The following is a 26,505-nucleotide window of genomic DNA, read 5'->3' on the forward strand; positions in this document are numbered from 1 at the left end:
TCAAGTTTAACATATTAATGTGCCCTGCATACAGCTTTATTCTGCTCCTTAAAAATGAGAATTGTAAATTTCCACACGTATTAATGTTGGTTGTTGGGGTTTATTTGCATGTTAGGAAGAGATTCAGGCTGGTATTGCAAAGGCCCCCAGGTTGAGGGAAGTTTTGTGCATGATAGGAGATTTGTCCGTCATTAGAATGTCTGGGTGCTTTGTCAGACAGTTGTTAAGATAAAGTTACTATATATGAAAAGTTTATTAGAAATATTTTTGTAGCAGGGTTTTAGTTAGATCTTTGCTTACGTTTTTTCTCTTTAAAGTTACTGGAAACCATCTGGATGCTTGAAAATGTTTTACTGGTCTTGTAGTGATAAGACTTAAAAGCAGTCTGAGAAAAAAATCGACATTAAATCCTCTGTATTGAGGGACCAGAATAGTTGGACAACATTGAACCTGAACACTGTGGAATGTGAGTTAATGGAAGTGGGTAGGAATTGTCCAGTTTTCATTAGTGCAGTCAAGGACAATGATAGTACACCACGACATGATAAAATGAGGTGTCTTAATCAGAGTAGTATGTACTCCTGTCTGTTTAAGGAGTCTGTAGCTATCAACCTTGCTGCTGGACAATTAAGTGGCAAGAAAAATAATTGCCATGCCTGCTGCTAAGTTTAGAAATACAACCTCATTCAAACCTAAGCCAGAGATAACAAGTGCCCTGAAACGCCTAAACCAACAATAATGTCCCTTGGGTTTGTAGCGCTCTGCTTTCGCTTTTAAGACAGATGGAAAGCCGTGCCCTGCATTTTTCCCGGAGATGGGCTGATTATCTGGCCGTGGAAGCCAGGGGTGTTTCAGTGCCGCTGCTTCCTAGGAGAGGAGCAGAAGACGATATATAGGTTGCAGGGGGACTGTATCCATCAAATTCCTTCTTTCACATCAGGACATGATTTAGAGGGGCAGTGCGCTGGTACTTTAAATGACTGCTTGCTGTACAAAAGCAGAGGTTATATTTCCCTATGCATATAATAGTATATAAAGAAGTTGGTTCCTGTGGTAGCTATAAATCAGTTTTTCATATTATAAGCGGATCGTCTGCTCTAGGAAGTTGATGTGTGAAGCACTATGGGGCAAAATTGTTTCACTGGGCAGTTAAAATTCTAGTACAGGTCCACAGTGCTGCAAGTTTTCTTGCAAGTTAACAGGTGAAACCTGTTAACCCATCTGCACTGGCAATTGCAGACCCACCTTTTATAGGCTTCAGGTGTGCTACCTCTGTGAGTCTAATACACCAACACAACAGCTCTCGGCATTCACCGTGCTGGATGTGAGCTAAAATTTGTGTCGTGGAAAAAAATGTATGAAATTCATGGAGACGTGGCGGCTAAGCCTAGGCAGTCCTATGTTTTGGAACAAGCCGACACAACAAGGTCTCTACTAACTTCAAAATTTCTCCCTCGTGCCCTGTTCTGCTCTGTTTTAGAGAACAAAGTATCAGTGAGAAATAGTGTGCTGTAAACTCAAATCCACTTTACTGAAGATTAAATTTTCTGACACAAAATAAGTGTTTGGTTGTTTGGGTTTTGGTTTTGTTTTGGGGTTTTTTTAAATAGATTTTTATATCATCTACGATATCCCTACATGGACAAGGCAGGTGCAAGAAAGGCAAAAAGCCTGTAGTTAAATAATAATATATAGAAAAATACAGAGCAAGGTGTTCAAGTCTTTTGCCTCAAAAGCTGTAGTCAGCAGTGCCAATAAAAAAGCATAGAAACTGTAGGAGTTCAAATGTAAAATGGAAATTAGAAAGTAAGTGAAAACTTAAGGAGCAATTAGTTAATGTTAAAAAGAACATTGATCAGTATATCCAAAGCAAGAACCCTTTTGCTTTTGTTGCAGAGTTATGGAAGTAATTATAGATGATGAAAACATTCCAGGAAAATACTTGGTTTACTTATTCAGTTGAAAACAAACATCCTTTCTCGTTCACTTAGAGAAAGAACAACAAAAAAAGCAGTGAAGAGCTACTAATAACCAAAGGTAGATTTCAAAAATATTTTTTTTCTACGCTCTCTAAGCTCCGAAAAAATATAGAGGTAGAACGGCTTTTGGTACCTGGATCATCCAGATCACAGGAATGTCCCACCAAGAATGAAGTCACTGGCATGACACTCACAAAGAGGTCTGGGATTACGTTTGCACAATAGGAACAAACAGCAAAAGAAGAAGTAGTACAGAAAGAGGTTACAGTTATTGAAGGATTGTAAAATCACAGATTGAAAATGCTTCTTTTCGAGTTTCAAATATTAAAAAATGAAGGTAGTTAAGAAGAGGAAGGAAGATAGGTTTAATGTGAGGGATAAAAGCAATTCCTGTGAGTTAAGTATGAGGAATAATCTCCCAAGGGGAAATAATGATACGCCTATCACTTAGTGCTTTTGTAATTGGGTTGCATAACACATTGTGAAATACGCAGTACTGAAGGGAACAATTCTGCACTGTCAGGCCATTAATTTGTTACTCTTAATAAATCTCTAATGTATTACGCTTATAAAATGTAAGACGTACAGATACTTTTCCTTCTTGATAGCCTAAGCACTTCTGTTGTGTGCAGCACTCGCACGTATGCAGTGATCTACATGCATAATTTATTTAGCCGTGTAGAAAAATGAGCCACAAGTGTTCACAGTAAGAGAGTTAATCAATAAGTCTCAGAATGTATCATTGTGAAAGGGATGCTGTGTTTGTTGACTTTAAGACCGTCCAGGACTTCATTAACTTGATTCTTTCAAAGATATTATCTGAAGAACAGACTCACCTAGAACATTTACTGCATATAATTTGAATTTGCCCAAATGATGTTGACATCAGTGATCAGATAACGATGTGCTTATCTTGTTTCGGACAGTTTTAGTACATCACTGATGATATATTTCTTTTGAGGCCCAAATTCCAGTCTAACTAAATTTTTTTCACTAAATGTGATTATGTCAACTTCATAATCCTAAAGAAGACACAAAGATTTCTAAGGAATTCTCACATGCTCCTTCTGTTGAATTAACTGGATAACTGTGCTATCTAGCACAGAAGAATGAGATTTCAGGACTGACTGCTATTAGCCAAGTTCTTTACTTTCAGAAAACAAAAGGACTTTCTTGTTAGCAATAGTTAAAGGAAGAACCCAAAGACGTAAGGAAGACGCCAGACCCCTGCAATTATAGTCGGGGGGAAAAAAAGGTAAGAGTGTCTGAGCAGCTAAGAACCGAATAAAGATTGCAGAACAGTTTGTAAGTTATGCAGTTAACCAAATGGACTTAGCCTGTTTTCTGGAATTAATAATACAAAAATAAAAAGTTTACATATATAGGATGCTGAACTGATACTTGAACTCACCAGGTGGCTCACAGTTGTACACAGAAAGGTGCATAGTTTTAATTTTTGCTATCTGAAGCTGTTCCATTTATTTTAGTTCACGTTTTTAAAAGCTTTTTTTTAATGTTATGAATGTATTTTTAGATTCAGATAACAATTGAACTTGTACCAACATTGCACTTCCCTTCTCTTTCCTGAGACAAAGCCTCCTATACAGTAGGAATGCAGACCCATGTTTTGTGGATGCTTTTGTTTTCAAGAGTGTATTTCAAGAGTGAAAATAAATAGTAACTCATTACACAACAGGAAGGAAAGAGGAGGGGAACGGGGAAAGAAGATCTATAGATTTTTGACCTTGGCTTCTTTCTAGTCATTATTATATTGTCAGTCATTGTCTTTTTTAATAAACATATTAAGCAGTGGAAATCTGAAGACAGCATTACTGAAAAGCAGAACCTCTCTGTCTGCTCTCCGTAGTATATGTTTAGAAAAAGGGCTTGAAATCATCTCTATATTTATGGTATTTCAATGGACAGATGACTGATTACTCAAATTGCTTATTGATCATAACTAGACTTGCACAGCTAATTACGTAATATATTGAAATCCATGTATTTCTGCTTAATTAGTCATGCACTTGCAAGAAGAGATGTTTGTGTATGTTATAGTGGTAGAATACGTAACAAAATAGGAATCAGGCTTCTATCAAAGTACAGATTTTAATAATAGTCTAGACAGTAATGTCAGCAACAGTCATTAGTATGGAAAACAGGCCAATTGTGTCTCCTTTTCAACAGCAAATATAAAATAAAGTTCCAGCTTCTTTTAAAAAATCACAGAGGATTATTTCATGAACTGAAACCTTTAAAGAAATCTCTTACTGTATTGAGGATTGTATTATTCCTTACTCTGTTCACCTTTATCTTTCCTGCTCAAAACTCTTATTTCTATAATCCTACACAGAATACTATAGAACTCTATATAAGGATCCATGATGCTACATTTTATAATAGAGGAATTGCTCTAGTTTGGAGGGAAGCAGAAAAAAAAATGACAGAGGAGAACAGAAGAGGTTACTTTCTATCCAGGGTGCCAACACTGGCTTGTGAGGGATAGAATAGCTTTTATGCAATGAAATGTTGGTTTGAATGAAATATGCAGTGTTGAGATTTTTCCTACTAGGAAGCTGCCACACTGTCTGGAGCAGGCAACGTAAGGAAGTCTAGGATTTAGGATTTCTTCTTGAACGTAAAACAGAGTTTTACTGTTAGCAAAGGAGAAGCCTGCCGTGCCTACATTTGGCAAAGCATCAGAATGCTTAACACTTGATGCTTGCAGTGGGTTGGAGTACGGAGCACTTTCCCCAAGCATTTCAGCAACTGGAATCTTAAAGGAAAGTGTCCCATTGTCAAGCCTAAGAGTCTTCGTGACATTTGCTCATTTTGTTTTATTCCTTAGTCTCGCATCCTGTTTTGATAAAAATTTGCTTTCAAGCAAATGGTTGTTGCCCACCTAGGGACAAAAATGTGTCTGGGTTGGAATGCCATAGTCTCTGCTTTTCTTTCATTCAAAGTAGTAGTCAGAGACGATCAAAACTTCCATTAAGTCAGAAGTGTCCACTCTGAGGAGGTACTATAAACGACAGCATTAAACAGCATCTTCACCCTGCTGACCTGAGCCCAGTTACTATCATACTGCATTTTGAGAGATCTGAAGGGTATTTCCTGATGGCTTCTGAACCTTTAGCTATCTGTAAAATTGCACTTGAGAATAGCTTCAAAATCCCTGGCTGAAGCTGTAGCCTACTATTGTATGACTCAATACGACTTAAACTCTGGCCTCTTAAATCAGTAAGTTCCATTTTTAAAACAGTATTGCTATTTGAAGCCTAATAAAAGTTGTCTTGAATGCGAATGAAACTATGAGGAAAATTAGCAATGATACATCTCAGCCAGTTACATTCTGCTGCCAAATACTTTTACTTGGTGGAAGATGTATGCACGTGAAGAAGTCATAAATGCGGTTCTTCAACCAAAACACATTATAAATAAATCAAGAATGCAAATGTTTATCACATAAAGTCATGATAGGTAAAACTGATTTTAGAACAATCACTGCAAATAATCACCATTTCCTTATGACTGATGCATTTACTATGACTGTGAATTGTGAAATGTGATAGTGTAAGTTATGCAAGCACTCAGTTTTAGTTGCAGTGGTCTAATTCTTTAACTGTAGGGCTCAGAATCTGTCTGGTATCTTTACAGACATTTAGAAAGAACGTATGACAGCATAATTCTTAGTATACTTGAGAGAAATACACAACGGACTTCCATACTAATAGCTTGTGTCTACAGCTGAATAGATTTAAGGCCAGGAAGTGTTACAGCCTAGAAGGGGATCAGAAAATAATCCGGAAAAATTACAACATAGCTAAAAAATGAAAATCACAAGTGAGGAAGAAGTTGTCTGTTGAAGCCTTTTTGAGAGGCAAAGATTGTTTCTTTTGCTAGGTGGAGGAGCATCCTTCTCCTTTGACAACAGAGCAGATGTTGTTCGTCTGCTGAGAACTCCTGTTGGATTATGCATCTGAAGCATCGTACATGGAAGAGCAGCCCCTCTGTGCTTCCTGGGAGAGCTTGGTTTGCAAGATGAATGCCTGAAAATGGGATTCCTGTAGGTATGCCGAGAAGCAGTTTCTAGGAGCCTTGCAGTTTGCTGGTGAAAACTCTGCAGAGGCTTAAAGACTGTGATTAGGTTTTCATCTAAATTTTTTTATCAATAACAATTTTTAGAACTGTATGGTTTGGATCTGAAACATATAGGTGCCCTAGACCTGTGGATCTGGATCCTAGCAGTTCATTGAAATGTTAACTGAATCTCCTCTGTATCAGTGATTTAAATATAATTTATGTGTTGTAATCGTTAGAGAATAACGCATGGAAGTTTCTTAAAAGACTTTGTGCACCAGCCATCCGACTGATTTCTAAATAGCTCTCCAGATCAGAATATCTTGAAGTTGGCCGGTTTCATAAAATAGCAGCGCCTCAATGTTGCACATACTTGTTGGTAGTTGATGCAACAGTTTATCATAGTTACTTGGTGATATGCAGGGACAGGAATAACAAACATCACATAGCAAAGATCTCAATATTTCAAATTGTCTTTTGAAGCGCGAGTCTTAAACTGGCCTTTGACAGAACCTATAGAAAGGAAGGAAAGCATAATTCACGGTTTGGGAAGCGATAATCATTATAATTCAATCAGAAGGCCATAAGTAGCTAAACTCATTGCTCCTTCAGATTCAGCAATGTACTTGTAAGCATTTTGCATGCAAATAGATTTATTGACATATCCGTGAAGAATTAAAACAAAGAAAATAGAATTAATCCAGTCATACATGTTATTGTGGCTGAAGGTATTTCTATAAAAGCATGCAAACAAAAGCAAAAGTGGACTGACTTCATATTATAACAAAAGGAGTGAAATCTTGGTGGAATCTACTAATCTAATCTAAAATTATCCTTCAAGTTCCTGATGCTATCCAGTTAAAGACAATGGAAACATTGATGTGTATTTCATTTAGCATTGAATTTAGTCCTATAACTTGGAGTGGGATTTGATAAGGTCATAGTAGCTAACGATAATTAAATATTGTATTTTTCTTTTCTTTCTGATCTTTGCATCTTTTAGATACCTTATTTCAATCATACTGTTTAAAAATGTAAGTTAAGCAGTACATTGTATTTCTGACAATTGTCAGGAGCAACAGAGCAACCAGGAATTCCAATACGTTAGAGAAAATAAAGCAAAAAAGGTGACAATAAAAGGCAAGTAGTACCCAGCATTTTTAATACAATTGTTTGGGCATTAAAACAGTATTAATATAAATCCATTTCTGCTCATTAAAAAAAAAACACCAAACTTTATTTTCTAATGAATACAGCAATACTTTAGTTTATCGGTGTGCTTTTAATAAGGCAGATCTTAGTGCTGTTGGGTATCATTTAAATTAACCTTGTTGAGTCTAAGGTTAATGAGAGCATTTATCAATGTGATCTAAGAGGAGAATGTTTTGTTCAGAACACCTTTCTAGTATACTACAGTAACTTTGATAAACCCTTTTCTTTACAAGTTAACACGATGAGTGGAAATTTCTGAAGGGAAAAATGTGTATATATGGTGTACTGAGTATTTATGCACACTTTGAATATGCGTTCACTTTTCAAAATTAGAATGAAGAATGCGTGTATGCAAGTATGACGATGTATTTTTCCTTGGCTTATATTCATACTAACTTGAATAAGGTTTCACAGGTTAAGGTGGCGCTTGGGCTGCTATTTGTTTAATTTAAACTTTTTGTCTTCTATGTGTTATTTTTGCCCTCTGTTCACATTCTTCATCAGTGCTCTGAACAATCTATACCTTCTTTGTTCCTACAGAATATATGAAGTTATATTTGAACTCACGTTTAGGTTGCAAACTACGTCGTCTTTATACCCTTGAGAAAGAAAAGTACAGCTGTCAGGAACAGGTTTTAATTCTCATTGACAAGTTGCTATATATGTGGCTTTGTCAGACCTTGTTTCTTCCTTCTTCATGCTTTCTTTCTTTCCTGTATTTAACAGCCCTGATATTTCCTTCTGAATATGTCAATTTTGATCTATTGGATAAAATAACTAAATTCACGGTTATTAAAAATACCGAAAAAAGCACGAAGAGAAACTTCGTGCTTCCTAGCAGGCTCCACTTAACCTTTTCTTATTCCTCCAGTTTATTTGAATTGCGCTCTGGTTTAATTCTATTAACCAGAGTAAAGAACACCGAGGATCAATAGATACTGCACAGAAATTGCTTAAAAGTGTTCAAGACTATCCCTTGACGTTGATAACGGATCAATATCTGGCCAGATTTTGTGTTCTTTTAGGGAGAATACGGTGATGAAAAAAAGCTTATTCCTTTTATAAGTAATTATTTGCTTAAAAGACTCCTTGGCCCTGTCTAAGCCCCATTGCTTTTTGAGTGTCGTGCACAATCCACACTTATCCTTTTGTCTAATCAATAGGTATTAGATGTTCATCCAAATCTACTAGCTGTGTCAGCTTTTAGGTCCCTATTCTTGGCTATGATGTGCTACTGTTTTACCACTTTAGGCGGACTTTTCTGAATGCTGGGGAGTGGCTACGTTCCTTTGCATTTGGTGCAACTGCAAAGAGAGTGTCAATACGCTCCTTCGTGAGCGTAAGAAAAAAATGTTGTTAAAGTGCTCGAGCCTTCCATCATGTCACTCTCCTTCAGTGTGTAGAGGCTCTTAGTGGGAAAGCTGAACAAGATTGTGGCCTGTGAGCTAAATTCCTCTCTGAAGAATCTCTGTTTTCCTCCTTGCTTAAGTCCCCAGGACCAAAAAGGAGAGAGAGCAAAAAAAAATTAAGGAATAGTTCAAAGATCACGGCTTCATGCTGTAGTGCAGCAGCTTTTCACAGAGGCGAAGTGTGGAGGTGGTGGCTCTTTTCTTAAAGGTGAAATATCTACAGGCAGAGCCCTGTAAAGAGCCCTCAACTTTGTCATTCTTTCCTGCCGCCTTCTGTAATATCTAGCTACCCGGAGGGAAAGTTGCAGAGCTCGGGGGTTTTTTTTGGATTGTTTGTGGAAGCTGTGCAAGTTAAGGTAGACTGGGGCTGGGAATCCTAAGTGATCCTGGGCTGCCCAAACACGTGGATGAGTTTCTCTGTGCCTGTGTACGCTCTCGGTGGGTTTTTCCGTATGCCCACTCATGAAAGCGATGTTCTTACTAGAATACTTCCTTTTTTCTTAGTTAGAAAAAAAGTTAATGCAAGTAAAGTCATTCTAAAGGACATTCTCAGAAACACAAGGAAAAAAGAGGGGGGAAATGCCAGAGAAGGAGAATACATTTTGCTGCACTTACTCAGTTCCATTTTAAAATGCCACTAGTGTTTGGCATTTAGCCATTTGTTAGAGAAAACAGATTCCCAGTCTGAGTCCTAATGATGTACCAGAGATTAGAAGGGAAAATTATAATTAATTTTGTGTAAAGTCCAAAGGCGAAATGCACTTGAGTTAGAAAAAAAAAAATAAAATAATTGTCCTATTTCAAGTGCTGGCATTCTTCAGAGTGATGATGGGGACATATACAGAAAGAGGAGCTAATGAGCTGCTGTTTTCTAATCAAAGCAGAAAAATCTAGTGGCAAAATGACAGGCTGCCCATTTCAATGTCATTTACAAAATGACAAAAATAGCCCATTGCTTACTCAATGAAGAAAGCATTACAAAGTTTATAGCTAATGAATATTTTTGTTGTCATTTTTCTTAATAGGTCAAATGTATGTGTTTAGTTTGGTGTATTTTGTGAAAAAATGACACGCCTGCTATATTTCTAACATTTTATTGATTAGTCAAAGAAGGCAGGTATTGATAGATGCTGTCTTTTTTTACAAGCTTTTCCAGTTGATAAGCTCTTCCAGTTCCGCGTGTGAGTATATCTCTGTCTGCCTGTTTGTCTTGATTAATAATAGATACGTAACATCATCAAGAGCAGAAAGTTTTGTGCAGCAGTACAAGATGGCAGTTTCCTGAAGGAACTAGGAAGAAAATGTTGAGATACATTGCTTTGATCCCATATGGCTAAATAGTCTGCCAAGATGATACACTTGAAAGCTACCAAAAAAACTTTAAACAATTTGAGTGGAGAGAAAGAAAAATGGAGAAGAATGAAATAATAACAGAAACACCTAGAAGGAAAGGCCTACTCACCTAGGAAGACATTGTTGTAGGGAAGGAGATACCAAAAGAAGAAATATGTTGAGTCGTTTTGAAAAATTGCAAAGTAACCTTGACTCCCTATATCTACTTCAAGTTTAAGCCGTTCTCCAATAAATCCTCAGATTTGTCATTATTATTTTTTTTCTTACTGTCATCTGCTCCTTTATCTCATAAGGTAGCACTTAGGTAAGACTGATGAATGAAACAAACAGGAAGTCCTGGGAAAGAGCATCTCTTAAGGCTTTTTGAATATTTAACCAGATGGAATTCCCTTCGCTTAATAATATTTTAGAAAGAAAACAATCACTTTGTATTCTAATTTTTATGAGATTTGTACCCAAACTGAGCAATAGCAACAATATCCACTATAAACCATGCTGTGGTGGCATTCTCAAGAGAAGAAACAGCCCTTGAAGATTAGATATTAAATTTGCATATGTTTCAAATAAGAATAGCAACACTAGCTTTTAAAAGTGAAGTAGCCTTAAAAATTACATCAGGGATATTTTTCTTCACCTATACAAAACCGCCAGGTTCTCTGTCTTCCATGAGTCAGGTTTCTTGAAGCACCCTCTCCCCTTCTTCCCAACCTATAACCGAGCAGGTTACCTTATATCACTTGACACATACAAGTATCATTAGCCACTTCTTTAAGATTTCGACCTAGCTTTTAAGAACAGTTGTTGTCAATCATTGTTAGTGGTGCCTTTTCTTATTCAAATGTTTCTCAAACATTTAATTTTCTTTTTTTCTAGGAGACAGATCCTTGCTGCTCAAATTTCTCTACTTCAGCTCTCCTGGCTAACTGCTTTTTCTTTTTTCTTTTTTTTTTTCCCCGCTTCTGACCCTGCCTTCCTTTTAGTGCCTTTTCTTTTGTTTTGGTTTTTTTTAACCTGTCCCAACACCTCTGGATTCCCCCTCCTCCCTACCCAGGCTCTGTGCTTCTGTGTGTACTGATTGCACATCAGTAGAACGGTAGCTGGTGCCCTCTGTGTGTGAGAGGCAAAAAGAAAGGGCAGCACCTTCAATACCGGTTCAGTTCTTTGTTGAATTTTTAATCCAGTGCCCGTTTTCATCCCGATGAGTCAGCGCAAATGCCGATTTGTGACATCTTGCAACTCTCAAGTCATGTGAAAAAAAGCAGGCGTGTAGGAGACTGAAGTCATTACACCCTCAGTAAGGAGTCGCGGCAATATGAATTCCACCTTTAGTTTGATATCCTCACACTAACAACTAATCCATAAGAATTAAGTTTTGGATAGATCCATAAGAATTAGGTTTCAAATAGATCTGTTGTTTTTTTCTTTTCAAAGTGGTGACAACTACTTAGACAAGATACGAGCAATTAGTGAGAGAACCCGCACCTTGATCTTGGCTCATGCATCGCTCCTGTAGCGGAGTGTTAAACTGAAACTGGGGAGATGGAGTGTCTCCTCACAGCTTGGCTTGGTTCAGCCAAAGTCTTAGGACTTAGCAATGAACTAGTTTAGATGCAGAACGAGATTTCAGAACTTATAAGAGCTTTCAGACTTTTGTTCATCACGCTTGTTCATGCCCAGACTTCAGCAGCTGAAAGATGCAAGGTAGCAGATCCGTTTGTGATATATTGCCACATATTTCAAACCATTTTTTTTCTTTCTTGCCAACTTTGTTTTCTGAAATGAACACTCATTTTGCTGCCTGATTGTTCTTGTGATTTGCTCTGCTAAACTTCCCTTGGATGTTTTAGTTTTACTGCTGTGTTGTAGTATTTTTCCAATGGACAGCTGCCTGAGCAGGCACTTCAAGTCTAGTCAATTTTTAGTCTCGGAAAAAGTGAGTGTATCTGAATGATTTTTGGAATTGCAATTTAGCTTCAAAGAACACAAAAGCCACAGGGTGGGTGGAAAACAACTGTCTGCGCTGCATTCACATCTAATAAGAATTTAGCGGTTTATTCATTGGGCAAAACAATCCAGACCGCGTATTTTGGAAGCCTTCATCTTCGTCTCAGAGGTAGATTTACCTTTTGCTTATGTATAAATATCTCAATTGAAGTACTGAGCAGAAGAGCAAATACGCAGAGACTGAAGATGAAATACCTGGTGTGGCTCATTGTTTTACCCAGAAGGCAATGGCTTTTTGCTCCTGTATTTGCCTAAACAATTTTATTGCAGAGATCATAGATGCCTTTCAAATATATTTTCATGCATGTATGGTTTGTATGAAAGTAGTATTTAAAAAACGTATGAAGGATTGAATCAGGTAATGTTTAACTGTATACGGTGTGAAGCGTGTATAATATATTGGCACAAGTAACTACGGTTAAAAAGTGAATATAAAAAAAGAAGGACGTGAAAAATCCAACATTTCCTTTCAGACTGCACAAATATGCTTCTAACTGAAATGATGAGCCTTTGGAAAAAGCTCGCAGGGGTAAGGGATTTAAAATTCAGATAACGTAACATAACTATTGAATGTCCTCTATGAAATAATTTTGATAGTCTAAGCCGATACACAGAAAACAAACAGAAAAAAAAACGAAGCACATTCCCTAGGGAGGAAGTAGACACCCCCTTTTCTTGCCTTCACCCCATCATGATTAGGAGCGGTTGCACTGACGAGAGGCATGGCAATCCCCGTGGGTCAGGCTGCGAGGGTGAGGAGGTCGGTAATAGTAACGTACCGTTGACACTTTACGTTAGAAGCGATTCACCTCAAGCCCGAGCGACTAATACTCAAACGTCTATTCTGGGGCAGAACAGCTGACAACACTTCTTTGAGAGCCGCCTTGTGCTGCTCAGATAGTAACAGCCAAATGCACTGGGAAAGTCGGGCATTTCATACGGGATAGGGAAGCGATGCACTGGGAAAGTCAGGCATTTCATACGGGATAGGGAAGCGGCAGAACTACAAATCTGCTGAAGGGGCTTGGTTAAAAGTTTTGGGAAAACAGGAGGAGGATGAGCAGAGACGAGTGCTACCTGCGTGGACGCACAAATCACTCACAGAAGAGAATACAACTGGGCCAGTCTGGCGTGGGCAGATGTGTGTTGTTTGGCCCAGCAGCTGGAGGCAGGGCCGTTACAGGGAAAGACCCAATCTGGCAGACAGACCTATCTTGAGGCAAACTAAGTGTCCTTGTGGGACAGCTTAGCCCCGGTGAAGCCAGCCCTTACAGTGGCTATGAGGAGTGTCGGTGTTCTTTGGTGGCCAGCTTGGAGTGGCCAGACTCTGCCCTTCAGCAGGCAGATGTTTTGAATAAGAAAAAAAAAAAAAAAAGCAGAAGCAGAGGATATTTTTATTTTCATGTGCTTTTATTGTTTTTTCGTGCACGCCATCCTCATATGTTGCAGGGATGCTTGTCCTCGGGGTCAGTGGTCATTGTATGGTCTCCGAGGTTGTCTTCGCTGTCCAAAGCACGATTCAGAATTTGAGGTGGCATATATGCTGCCCTCTGGAGCTCTGCCCTGACGGTTCCTCGCCTCTCCAGCAAGCTTGTTTGTTCTGGCTACAGAAACCACGCTGTTTAGGGAAGGACAGATAGGACAAGGGGAAATGGCCTCAAGTGGTGCCAGCGGAGGTTTAGGATGGATATTAGGAAAATTTCCTTCATCAAAAGGGTTGTCAGGCATTGGAACAGGCTGCCCAGGCAAGCGGCAGGGTTGCCATCCCTGGAGGTATTTAAAAGACGTATAGATGTAGTGCTGAGGGACACGGCTTAGTGGTGGACTTGGCAGCGTTAGGTTTATGGGTGGACTCGATGATGTTAAAGGTCTTTTCCAACCTAAATGATTCTGTGATTCCCATTCCTTTCAGTAGCAACCCAAATGTCGGGGTTGGGGAAGCTGCTCTGAAAGATACTGCAGGATGCCAGCTTTTCAAGGACCAGGCTTAAGGGTTTCGGGGACTGGACTCCTTCTTGGTGATGATCCTGGGCAGTTTATAATCCACAAGTATAGATACAGCCGTTAGCCGGATTATAGAACAGTTAATACTAAGGTACACCTTTTTTTGTTTGTTTGTTTATCAAAGACCCACTGAGTTACCTACTCAGCCCTTAAGCTAATATTCGGAAAAGACATACTGAGGGGTATTGTAATGTGCAGAGCTGAGAGCGGTGCAATGCCTATTGCACGGCACAAGATTTATGTGCCCCGGGTATTGATCTAATCTGTACAGAATCCGCACGCATATATAAAATGGGAGAGAAATCAGTTATTTGTAACACTAAAATAAAGTTTCAGTGTAAAGTTCCATCTTTAATTTTTATCGGTCTTGCACATCGTGTGGCAGCCAGATCCAATGAACTGTAAAAAGTGAAATAAAATAAAAAAGTCAACTAGATTCTGTCAGCTAACATCTGAAAAGCATGACACCTATAGAGTGAAAAAGCCAATAACATATATATTTACACAGTGTGATGTAACACTGAAATCATTTTTTCTTGCCTGTTTTTTCTTCTTCCCGTAGAAAAACTTTGTGGTGTATCAGAAAATGAAAATTTTAATTAAAATTGATAATACTGAGCCAGCTGCTGCTACTGGCCTTCTTACTAAAAGGTAGCAGAATTTTCAGGAGCAGCGGTACAGAAATCCAGGCTACGAGGCTGCAAACTGGTAGTAAATTAGAGTGGCACATGCTGTAATGGTAAATTTAGAATGCCAGTATTAATTAGGAAAATTTATTTAAAATATGTTTTCCTATCAGTCTGTTCCTTGCTGCCAAAATGCATTTTCAGATTTATCTACTCAGAAAGAAATGTTGAACAGTTTTATTTAAAAGTTGCGTTAGAAAAAAATAGACATATATCAGGATATGTGTAATGATGCCCACCAAAATATATACTAAGATATTTTATGCCAGTAGTACTTAAAGCATGCTAACCTGACTCTAGCCACGTAGATCCCTGAGATGCCAGTATGTCTAGTTCGGACTTTTTGTTTAGTTTCTTGATTCCTACTGTGGAGTGGAAAATGCCACACTGAATCCCAATATGTGTTAATAATTTGACCTAAGAACAAGCCCTCGAATTCATCGCATGCTCTCGGGGTGGATGCTAGAGTGATATCCTTCGAGCTTTAGGTAAACAAAAAGGAGAAAACTGCCTTTCCTCCTAAAATAGTGGGGCTGAGAAACTGAGCTTTCAACAACTTAGATTGACGTGAAGCCATGGATAAACCTTATTAAAAGTGAACAAATATTACCTGAATAAGCATGAATAGTTTTAGAGTTAACTGAGAAAGTCATGTAATTACAGGCAGTAACTGTAAAGTTGGAAGTGTAGTAAATCAGTTATTTCATCAGTGTGCTCGAGGAGCTACACGAATGATTGAAAGGAAATACCGGACAAGACTTGGCAAAGATCCCACCTTTTTGTTAAAAAATGGAGGACCGAAATCCATCTCTGTCTTGAAATACAGAACAATTTTGCCAGATCCACTGCAGGTAGTTGTTGTTACATTTTTCATTGAAATGGTGGATATCAAATATCTCTGATACAAATAGAGATATCTCTGTATCTCAGTTTCTTTAAAACAAATAGCTCAAAATTTAGATTCCTCAATACGGTTTTTGGTACTCAGCTTTGTCAAAGCACCAAAAACCTGTATTGGCCTTCAACCTTAACTCTATGTCTGTTTACTCAGAAATAAAATGTGGCCTTACTTATACTTGTAAACTTTTCAAACTGATTACAAAAGTTTAAGTACTCAATAGTCTTATTCTTGTTTACTTTGTTCCCATTTTACCAGAAGTTAGTAAGTTGGAGCACAAGCAAAATATGTTAATATATTGTCTCATATATATATAGTACCCGAATGATACAATATTGCCATGCATATTCATTCCGTAAGTGTTATATAGTTTGATGTTAGGATGTTACCATTACATATTTATTTTCTTTCCTATATATTAAAAAAATCTGCTACTTTGTTTTTTAATAAGGGTAATTTGTCATCCAGCTTCAACAAAGCAGAAGAAAATATATATAAAGAAAAACAGTTCATGCTTTAGCACTGTCAGAGAGGTGCTTTCATTTTTCTGCTCCAACCTCAGTCTCTCCCACTTGCATGTCCGACAGAGCCATTGGCCTTGGATCACCATATTCTGCTGAAAGGTTTGTGCCCTAACAATTCTTAGGGGCGAGCCGATGACTGTGTAGGTTTGGTTTTGGTTTTGGGGTTTTTTTTTGGCTTCTTCACTTTTATTAGAACATTCATTAGGTAAATATAATTTGCATATGTCTGCTTTACCAAACTATTGTATTTTTTGTATCAGTCATCAGTCTTAATTATTTATTATTCCCTGCACATATTATTTCTCTGACGTGATTTGTGAATTCTTTTACTTCAGTGCTAAAATTCTGAAAGAGGGGGAGCCGAAATCCCTTCTTGTGGATCACTAAAAGCACTTCTATTTAGCAAAAAATCATCACAAGAAAAAAAAAAAGGAGAGCCAGGCAGTCTTTTTTGAATGCAAATATTAGATGCTATATTGATTTGATTTTGTGCTTTTCTAGAAACTCCATCAAAACTTCATGTACATATTGTCAGTTACATAAATGTGACTAGTAAATTTCTCCTTTTCATATGTGGAAAACAGACTGGTTTGGTAGGATTTATTTAAATCTGCTCACATAGACAGGAATGAATTATATTACCACTTCTGATTCTTCAGTTCTTTATTATTTGGGTTCTGTAGCATGCTTTTTTTTTTTTTTTTTTTGAAATAAGCCTGTAATTACGTACCTCATCCTGTTTATCTTTTTATATGCACATTATCAACTCATTAGTTTTCTATCAGTTGCCTAGTTCTTCCTCAGCATTACAAGACTTAATGGAAAAGAACATTAGTGGTTGAAAATGGTTCTCAGAGAACTCTCGGATGCAAGTTTTCTATCCTTACTGACTTCAAATGACTTAACTGTTTAGCTGATCCATTCTATAGAATGAAAAGTACTTCATCATCACTTAAAACTCATTTCTTTCTCCAAATGCAGAACAAATCTGTTATCTGTTAATGACTATTAGTTGCCAGTAATCTGCTGGTATCTGTTTATTTGTTAATAGTTTTTTGGTTTTAGTGGTGTTTGCTGTTGCGCCATGGGATCACACACATTTTGTGACTCTTCAGAACTATCATTTTTGATGTAGATAAAGGAAAGCTTTTCCAGCTTCACATAGGGAAGTTCAGACCATCTGCTCTCAAGGCTATTCTGCCAACAATGACCATCACAGAATGAAGTGCCCAAGTCACTCTAGAAGAAAATAAAAATAACTTTGAGAAAATACAAAGTTTTCTATTTCCCAAGCTCCTTTGCCTGCAGGGAAGATCGCCGCGGAACTAGTTTCTATTATGGGTTTTGATTGCTAAAAAGGAGCAATTAAATTTAAAAAGTTTTGAAATCTCATTAATGATTAGAGCCCTGTGAGTCATCTTCTCATTTCAACGTGTATTTCCGTAGTAGAGGTGACTGGCTTTCGTTCTGTCCAGCAAATTCAAGACAAAGCTCTCTGCCAAAACCGCCATCATGCACTGACCCTCAGTCGTTGAATAGGCAGTGCTTTACTTCATGGCATTTCGCGTCACATCTTTCAAACTGTCATTCAGGAGTCACAAATCCTGCTGTTTATGATGAGAAGCCCAACCATGAAGCTAAAACACCGACTATATTCATTTTCCCTTTTACCAAATGGGCCAAGGCTAGTGTCAGCCGTATGAAAAGTAGCAGAGTGCAGAGACACGGCTTGACACAAGGGCAAGGAAACATCAGTCAACATCAAGTACTGTTCGTAGAATTTGAATAAATTCACAATATGCGATGACTACAAAAGGATCAGATAAAATTCCTGCATATTTTGAAGTCTGAGGAATGATAGTATTTGAAGGTTTATCTGAACTTCATGATTTATCGCATTCTATGGTGGGTTAAATCCATACCCTGGTTCAAGACACGTTCAGACTGAAGGCTGAGCTAAATTTGTTTCGCCTTTCTTAATAATGCAATTTATAGATATATGGGAGGAGGGGTTAAAATCTATACATATGGAGAAAAGCTTTCTGCACTTATGAGAATATTCTCTGAATGCTAACAGATGTGAACATAACAGGAGCAGTGTAATGGAAACATCTCCAATACTTCCCTGATTAACTTCAGTATCAGGCTAGATTTTTTAGCTATAAAACTTATAAAAAGATTTGAAAGGGTTTTTTTTTATTGTAGACAATCACGGAGGTCATTTCTGATAAGAAGTGAGTTCAGTTTCAGTCCTTGTGGTGTATCAGTCGGATTTTTTTGTGATTTATACTTTTGTCTTCAAGCAATGGAGTGAAATTATTGGCTTAATTTAATTTAAATGAAATTTGAATTCCTTTGGGCCAGATTTGTAAATTTATTTAAACGTTTAAAATGGCCTTCTGTCATTCCTACCTTTAGGCTCTTGAGATACCTTTACGCTGACCTAAAAGCTTAAGTCATTTCAGAAAATGATACTTTCATTCTAAAAGATTTAAATGCTTGAAAAATTGTATGGTTTACTGACAGCCATGTCCGCTAGCGACTCACGGTGAGATCTTAAAGGTTTGCGGTACAGATGACACCAGTAACCAGTAAGAGGGGCAAGAAAATGAAATTTCTTTTACCATTTTCTCAGCCATCTGCCCCCTGCTGAAACGTGAGTCGGCCTTCCAAATGTAGCCAAAGCAGGAAACGGTCTGGCTGAGAAACAAGAATAGAAGATTACGTGAGTGCAAATAAGACAGTATTTTTGCATAGTAATCAGATCGTTAGCATTTCAGTAATTCATCCTCATGGCCACCTTTCGGGTGACTGACTGCGTGAGAAGGGCAAGAATACTACTGTCTTTCACGTCTTGCACTATCAACTAAGTGTGCTATCAAGTAGTACTGCACGGATCCTAAACATTCGGGAGGTCTACTAGTTTGCAGAGTACACCACTGAACTTTAAGACAATACATCAGTTAGTTACGATACAAAACAAATGGCTCCTTGCACCATTAATGCCGCCACATGGTAGTGTTGGTTTTCTTTAAAGGAAGGAATTACAAATATATATGTTTGTTCCTGATGAATGGAGACCTGCACCATCAGAATTTGTTAAGTGTTTGTTTTAAGAAGAGTGAGCTTTGCTAGCAGCTACTCTGTAATAGTGATTTTCCAGAAAAAGTCCTGTGATTAAGTAAGGTTCCTACTAATTTTAAATAGCTCCTTTCAATAGAATAGAAAATAATTTATGACAGGATAAACCATGTGCTTTGTACATGAAATTCATGTACTATTTAATTCAATCAATAAAGTAATTCATAACTGCATAACATCCTGTTTGTTGTGGGCGCTGCAGAAAGGAATATGGCCAAAATACCAAACAGCAGAAGTTTAACTACGTTCTCCCTTACTAGTTTAATGAAGAATAATGTTAAACAGGTTTTCAGGACTCAGTTGTAGAAGTGTACACGTAGAATGATGACAAAAACTTGTGAATATGACAACACAAAGAGCAACGTATTGTTATTATTTGAAGGGAAAGACTTAAATCCTCCCTTTCCCTTATTGTTTCTTCTTCATTCGTTTTGACTTTTGCACAATGTTCGCTAGTATTGTGCTGACTTCTATACCTTGTTAGAGCCCTGCCTGATAAGAGGATGTATGTCAATGAGAATCATGTTGTCTTAGTAGATGAAATCAGTTTTTCTCCTTTTTTTTTTTTCTTTCTTCTAGCCTAGAGAACACAGGATACTTTTGACTAGGTCCTATTCCTTCTGGTGTCCTTGTGGGGTGGGGGGCACGTGAAGAGTTCTGTGGAATTTTCAGGATAAACTGCAGTTACAAAAAACCCGAGACAAGTTAACTGCCTGGAACAGTGGAAAACAGCAGAGCTGTACCGGCAAATTTGAGACAGAATATCTAAGTAAATTCCACCTTCGTGGAGAAACTCTGATACCAGTTATACTTCTAAAGGCTATCGAAGACGGTGATGTATAATGTAGGTGAACTTCAAAGACGGCACAGATTGCACAGGTGTTTCTAAGAGGACAGTTTGACCATATAATCTGCTGGATGTTTTTCCTCCAGTAAGAGGAGATGAATAATACATTAGATTACTCATAGATGTGATAACTGAGGAAAACTCTTACTCCATGAATATTGAGTTCTGCTACTTTACTGTATTTTGAAGTATTTGACAAATTATTTATCTATAAAAAAAAATCATTCAGTTTATTCTTTCTTCTTTTGGTGTTCTTTTCTGTGCCCCGTATGAAGGCATAACAGACTAGAAGGAAATGTTGATGCTATCCATGGAAATGCTCTCTCTGTTACCATTCATAAAATGCAGTGGTGTTTTCCATGTACATATATTTTGGTTCACATGAACCAATTTGGCAGTTTGCTAGCTTGCGCATTCAGTTTTGCTACACAGAACCTCACATTTTCTCCAGACTGAGTCCTGCTTTAGAAAATGCGTTTGGAAATCAATCTCTCTTTCTCTCTCTCTCTCAAAATTTACGAAAGAAACAAGAGATTGATTTTCAGATCTATTCTTTCCATCTGTCTCTCCCACACATAAATACACATATATATGTATACACGTATATATGGAGGTATGTATTCATCTGTGTTTATGTGTGTCCCTGTCTGTAAATAACACAACTGCCCTGGGGTTCTTTTCTATCCTTCTAGTAAGCCCTTTCTAAGACTAGATCTGTTTCATTTCCTTAAAGCCTCATAAATGCTCTGCAGAGATTCATCTTCTACCTGGTACCGGCACAGCGCGAGCTTCCCCTTCCTTTACTTGACCTGCAGCTATACCTTCCCTGATCTGAGATAGCTAATCATTTCTCACTTTGCCTTGTACATAGTGGTTTCATTTCCTCGTATCATAATCCCTTCCGGAATTCCTATGAATATTTATTCACTATTTCATTATCTTGTATATAATCAAAGTGACAGTACATTTGGAAGCTGAATGCTGAGGCACGTAAAGATGCGGTCCCTGCGTAAATGGTGGAAATCCTAATTTTCTCTGAAATGTTTATTCGGGATGTTTTCAGCGGAGCAGAATAAAAGACTTTTAATTCCATCATGATACAACACATAGCTGAGGCTGGTTGCAAGAGATCTAAATGTCAGAAGCTTCTTCTTTTCTGCAGTCTCGCAGATGAGACTCCAGCCCCGCTGGGGCTTTCTGCTTCTGTCACTGTGCAAAGAAGCCCTGCAACTGTTTAAACAAGGAGTCTTTTGGGTTTGTTTTTCCTCTTGCAAAGATCCATTTGCTGTGAGCTTATCCTCAGTAAGAATATAAATTGATGCTATATTTTTAAAGGAAAGTGGTCATTGTTATGGATTGTTTAATAATCACCGCTAAGTAGAAAACAAATAATAGTAATAGAGAATCTGATTTGTGTCACACGTGACACGGAAGCATTAGTCAAAGTAATTGTACGAATTCATTGCAAAATGCATTCATCATCCCTTGCTACTACACATTAGCAAGATATCTACACATGGATAAAAAGGCAACATTTGCTTGTGGTGTTCCAAACTGCAAGATGTTAATAATTTATCTTTCTTTATGAGGAAAAAATGGAATAATTAAATAGCTAAGTGGACTTACTCAAATTCTGACTGAGGAGAAGTATACGAGCTTCAAATTAGGTCCCAAGGTACATAGCTATCCAAACCATAAAATATGAAAAACGGGTTTTTGATCAAAAGTAAGCCCTCTTTTCCCCCCCTCCCCCTCCCTAAAATATGACATTGCACCGTATAATTGCACAGGAAATTAAAACTCTTTTCACGGGCTTAATAATAGATGAGATATAGGCTTTGAAATAATTGTTTTTATTGAGCTCTGCCATTCTCTAGCACAGCATGCAAGCTGTGGCTCACAACTTGCACCTCTGTCAGCTCGGAGATGGATTAGCAAAAACAATATGGGGTTCCATTTGGAGACCACAGGAAGCAAACAGGTGCCAAAAGCACAAGTCACTCTCCTCTCCTCTTTTTTGCCTTTTTTTTTTTTTCCCCCATTACAAGGGCTTGTTTTGAATCACTTAAATCCATCTGGAAAAAGTGCTTTGCAGAGTTGTACTTCACGGGCAGCACTCTCCGTAGTTAGCTGCTGCTGCGGGTCAGTGTCTTCTGGAGGCTCCTGCCTGTCTCACCACCCAATGGTTCATTCTGCTCTTCTTGCCAAAGGTGCCAGTTTGAGGTTCTGAGTGTCCTGACAAGGGACTGAGTGAACTTAAGGAGATATAGACCCAGAATGTGACTTCAAGGAAAAAATAGACCCACCTACAGAATTATTGAGCTGTCACCCTGAACCTGGTCAGTCCAAATACTGATAACTTTGTATCAGAGTGACAAATATTGCACAATCAAACACAGATACACTTGAAATCCAAACCCATGACTAAACCTGGGGCTTTTGTCATCTCTACAGTATTACAATTTTCTAGTAGCACAGCAGTGTTGAAGTTATACCAGCTGGATTGTTTCAGCTTGTCAGACACTACGGTTTTCGAGTTTGCCTACATCTCTTCTTTTTCCGTTGGCTGGGTCTTAGATATTATTGATGATCATCTCAGACAACACTCTGAAGGTTGTTTGAGAGCCTCTTGGGTAGGAGCAAAAAGAGTTGACTCAACATGCAAAGGCAATTGGGACCTTTCATTCCTAAAGTTGTTGAGAAAAGGGATAGAGTGTAAATTATAGGATGAAGTTCACATACTTTTTGGGAAGGAATTCCCAAAATTCCTGCTTTCTTTTTGAGAAACGCTGACATTTGAAGGGTTTAAACTTGTGTCTTTGTGTTTGTTTTGCTATGCTTTTATTTTCTGGCTTGCAAGTAGAAGCTGCTGGAAAAAGGATGTTATTTCAGAAGCAGAGAAAAGAAAACTGGAAACACCTTGTGAGCAAGGAGCAGAGATTGGGCTGGCAGAAATCGATGTTCCTTAGTAACCTTCAGCTGAAAAGCATTTGAACAAAGTTTGCATACTTTGGGGCAAAGGAATGGGTTTGCTTCTGCTTTGGTTTTTCATTGTTCATTGCCTGTCAGAGTCCAGGAACGTCTGGACAATACTCTTAGTCATAAGGTTTAGTTTTAGGTAGTCCTGAGAGGAGCAGAGAGTTGGACTCGATGATCCTTATGGGTCCCTTCCAACTTGAGATATTCTAGGATTCAGTGTTCATTGTTGTACTGTTGACGTTATTTTTGCTTGGTGCTCCTTTGAGGCGTTTGTCAGCAGAAATCTGTCTTCTTGCTGTTTTAGTAGGGGTGCAAGATAGAAAACAAAGACCTGTTTTCTTAAAAGTCATCAAAATTGTGTTTGTTGTATGATGTCACTGTGAATCCATACAGTCGTCAGTACCCTTATCTCTCTTTATAAGATTCCAGTGGTATCACACACAAAGCAGCAAACGCATTTATATCTTTCAAACATTGGACCTGCTCTGTAAAATGCCTGACAACCTCATGTTTCATTTTCTATGACAAGAATCGGGGGTGGCTACCATTAGAGAGAGCTCAGCATCCAGGTCCATGATTATTACAATGGCCAATAGTCATGTGCTAAAATTGAACAGAGAAACAGCATGATGCAGAGGACCTACTTAGTCACGGATTAACAACAGCATATAGGATCACGTTGCACACAGTCGTATTTTGGTCATGCTTTGTATTAAGGCTATACAATTACAAAGGTTAGCCAATAATCAGTCAGTATTTTAGTAAGGAAATAATTATTAACCCAAAAGGTGTTATCAGGAGCTTGGCATCATTCATTTGTCTGTAACATGCTTGTAACCTCTCGTGTACATGTATTAATACGTTTTAAAAACTTGTCAATTCCCTTTTAGACTTATTTGATATTTATTTAATATCAGTAAATATGTTGGAGTGAAAATAGAGCTGATACTTTCTATAAATAGTATGGAAGGTTGTAATACAGTAAAAATAGTTATCTGTGACAATTTTTTGAGGACTGTGGAATTTCTCAGCCAAGAGAATTTACTGAGCTATAAGATTATCATACATCTGTGTTGATTAAGGTGTTCGGGAAGAATGAATACAGAACGATTACTTTTAGACAAGCAATATATGAGCAAACAGTTAGGCGACCGATTCCCAAACTCTGGATCACTCCCCTTCCTGGAGCTGCAAGTCCAAAATTATGATTGGAAGTGGGAACGTAGAAACAATTGGAAATCGTCAATTTAGGATATGGTGCAGTCACAGCAATTACACGTTACGCTACATCACGGACATGGATCAAGCAGCAAAGAGCTCCGAAGTTTAACCCATTTTACCTGTTTCTGGGTTCGGTCTTACTGTCCATGCTGAACTCACTGCTGAAGACAGTTTGCACCTAGGAATATATACATACATACACACATGTGTGTATATATAGATTTTTATATATTCTCAAAAGAAGAAGAAAGGTCAATTATTAGAGAGTTCTGATGGGGAGGAATGTTGACAGTCTCTGTAAGGATTTGGGACTTTTCAAATCTGAAAGAAAGCAAGGCTTCAAGAAAAGCTACAGAAAAAGCATGTATATAAATTAGCATACAGGTTTTGCTTTAGTATTTTAACTTTTTCCTTTCATACTGATGCTTATTTCAAGAAAGCTGTTTCTTTTCTAATCACTGCTGTCATTGTTTCCAGAAGGGAGGGAAGGGAAGTCTGAGCTTAATTTATGCTTAGCGTTAGTACTCTAATCCTGCAATCTAGAGGCTTATAGGGAGAAGGGAATTGTGTGAATCGGGTGTAAGGTTATTAATGCACGAGTATCTGTTAAAATGCGTGAAGATCTACAGGGACCCACACCTATTTCCAAATTCAGGGTGAATGGGGCAGACCTTGAGTTAAATCATCTAAACTAATGCGGAGTGCTGATTTTCAGTGCTTGATACTGCCGCGCTTTAGCTGGCCAACAGTTATTTCCTATCCAAAGATAACACGTCTCAAAAAAGATACTTTTTTTATCTTACTAAAGTGGGACATGGTATAATTTTATTTCAGTACAGTCTTATCTACATTCAGACAGAGCTGTGAGAATTTCTTCATGCTGTGTTAGTGTGTTTCAGTATATTTTAATACCATCTTAATAGATGTATACCCCAGAATGACTTTTCAAGAACCGCAACATTAATAATTTGTAAGCCTAAATTGTAAGAAGGGGTATGCGAAGTAGGGTGTGTTTGATTTCTCAACGCAGACCTCTGAAAGTGTGCCGGTGACTCGTGTCACCGGGACATTAAGGCAGAAAAGCACACGGATTTCTTTCTTCAAAAAAGTCACGAAGCAACTGATAAGGTTTTCTAAGCTGAGCACTCTGAGAATGTCGTGGGTATGTATATACAGTCAGGACTGACGCCGCTCAATGAATATCCAGCACTGGTTCAGTGGTGCGTGTCGATTCTCAGGAGGTGCAAATGTCAGCCTAGCGAAGTGGTTTGTGAGGAGGCTGAGGTCAACTGCAATTATCTGCGCTCAGGACAGCTGACGCCGGGGGCAGTTACTTCCTAGGCAGATTTCTGCCGTGAGAATTTGAGGCTGAATCTTTTTTTTTTTCTTTTTTTTTTTACACTTCTGACTGGACATCTTTTGCAGAGAATTGTATATTCCCAGCTGTGTGGACCATCCGCGTCTTAAAGAATTATAACTGAAATTCGTGGGACTTTGTACACGAATGAATCGTCGTATGTCAATGGCCTTCTCTTCCACTCTGAAACCAGTTCAGGGATCACAACATTAAATCAGTGTTGGACATGGTCTATTGTTTCTTAAGCAATTTCATTCACATGGGTTTTTTTTGTCAATTAATGCAACAGTAAATACAGATTTTTTCATACCTATTTGATTCAAACAATGATCATGCAAGTGGATGAAAGTGTTCTTTCACCCATTAAGAGACAAGGGATGATGACGTGATCACCTGTGTCGCAGGTGACGCAGGCATCTTGACTAAGCTGATTATTGACACCTGAGAGGCTGTTACACCAGGTTACGTGACAGGTAACAGCACAGGCTCAATCCGCCAAACTCTCGTAACATATCCAGGGTGAGGTGACAGAGACGATGGGCCATGCAATAACAGAAGAAGGAGCTGCCTAGGAGGTGCCCGCGTTTGTAGAAGGTTGCTACTCAGAAATTGGATCGGGGCTTTTCCTTACCGTTGTGGTTTCACAGCCAGGTGCGGGCCAAAATACGAGAGTGAACCATAATTTAATACAATCGGCGCTGCGAACACATCAGGTTGGAGACTGGGAGACAGGGCATAAATAGCACGCTGATGGAACACGGTCATAAACATCATTTCTGTGTAACCGTGGCTTCATATAAATGATGTTCGT

Source organism: Vanellus vanellus, assembly GCF_965231255.1.
Source record: "Vanellus vanellus genome assembly, chromosome: 4".
Taxonomy (NCBI): Eukaryota; Metazoa; Chordata; class Aves; order Charadriiformes; family Charadriidae; genus Vanellus; species Vanellus vanellus.